Source organism: Squalius cephalus (assembly GCF_949319135.1).
Source record: "Squalius cephalus genome assembly, chromosome: 7".
Taxonomy (NCBI): domain Eukaryota; kingdom Metazoa; phylum Chordata; class Actinopteri; order Cypriniformes; family Leuciscidae; genus Squalius; species Squalius cephalus.
Genome location: NC_137128.1, coordinates 41,488,466 through 41,490,267, shown reverse-complemented (window position 1 = coordinate 41,490,267; position 1,802 = coordinate 41,488,466).

Below are 1,802 nucleotides of genomic sequence, written 5' to 3'. Positions count from 1 at the left end.
TAGTTGAGTTGTTTATCTGGTCAGTCATTTGCTGTTGTGCATTGCTTGTAAAAAGGTTCCTCTCTTGTGGTGACAACTTGTGAAGTTTTATTGGAATGAACAAGCTGTGGTTGATACAGCGTACACACACAACTCTAAAAAGTCCCCAAGCTATTGTTATATCTGATGTCATATATCACACTTGTTTCATGGTCATTCACTAGCTACTTAGAAATGTTTCAATAACATCATCTGTTGTAATTGTTATTTTAAAAGAATGTTTGAATCCAGTGTTGTTTTAAAAAAGTGTCACAAGCATTTAGAGTAATGATTTTACAGAAGTAAGTTTGTGACTTATAATGTTTCTGTAGAGCATGTGGGAAGTGATACATGAGGAAAGAGGGGGAAAGCCAGTTTAAAGTTAGTTGAACCTATTTACATTGCTCTATGGTGTATATTTGTAACACAGTCACTTTATGAAGAGTATAATTATTATTTAAGAGAATATATTATTAAATGATAGTCCAAATGCTTAAACAACTTTACAGATTTTCTTTTGCCACACATAAAAACTTTTTTCTCCTTCATTTGAGAGCTCTTGATGTGTCATCTGTAAGTGTGATGATGAACTCATCTGTTTATAGTTTTGGTTTGTACTTTTCTTTTTTACTTATCTAGCCTTTTTCGTGCTTTTAAACTATTTATAATAGTACAGCTCTTAAAGCTTCAAACATGTTGACCAATCAACACTGTCAGAGTTTTCAAACAATGCAGAATTTGTTGCAGAATTTTCATGGTAATGTGATGTCAGTTTTTAGAGAGCCACATGACTAACTGTGACCAGTTTTACAAACTGAAAGTGCAGACAGACAGAGATCATTTCCACTGGTTTAAGGGTTTGAACCGCAAGTGCAATATAAACCATGCTGTTGCCAGGCTTGAGTAGCAGAGATGATGTCCCCACCTAGTGTTCACATGAATGTGATTTAATCCTTATTGCAGTATGCTCAATTGTCCTTAAATAATTCTTGATCCTGCATTAGTGTGAGTAAAAGCATTTAACGGAGTAAGCTGGGGACACACTTAACGGCTGTAAGGTCGATTATGAATGTAATTTGATACTTACGACTGATCATGCCCAAATGCACTGAGTCAGAGACATTGCGTTCAGTCAGTGTTCACAGTCGATCTTTAAAATCTGCTCCAGTCGTTGGAAACAGTCTGTACGTGTGTTTAGTTCAGTCTTAGGATGTTTTAGCTAGTCATTAAGTGTTTCCCCGCAGTAGGGAAAGATGATGGGATTGAATTTTTCAGCCATTTTAGATGGGACATTTCCTGTTTTTTTGTGTGTGTGTGTGTGTTTTTAACCATATTTTCACATAGCTGTTCACTACCCTCCGCAGTTTAAAGACTTAAAGGAGAACTCCGGTCAATTTTAACATTGAGCTCATTTTTTTGTAAATTTGGAGTGCTGTCAATACAGAGAACAACGACAAAAATCGGTGTTGCCTACACCGTGTTATCCTCTTTTTAAAATTTGCACCCTGTTGACTTAAATGGGACAAGTTTTAAACCTGCTTTTAGCCTCTTAACATACTTGATGTGTCATTACAAGTGCCCAGCCATTGTGAGTGATTCCTTCAGAGTGAACACGGGTGAATCTGACTGCAGTAGATGTGAAAGATATGAATAAAAATGATATTTATTTAGCCAGCGCTCATACCTGTATTTACATCCTGTTTTCGGTTGAAGTCCATAGTAATCGATTGTCGAGTTCACGCGCGTGATCATAACTAAACCTATGCATGTGAACTCGACAATCG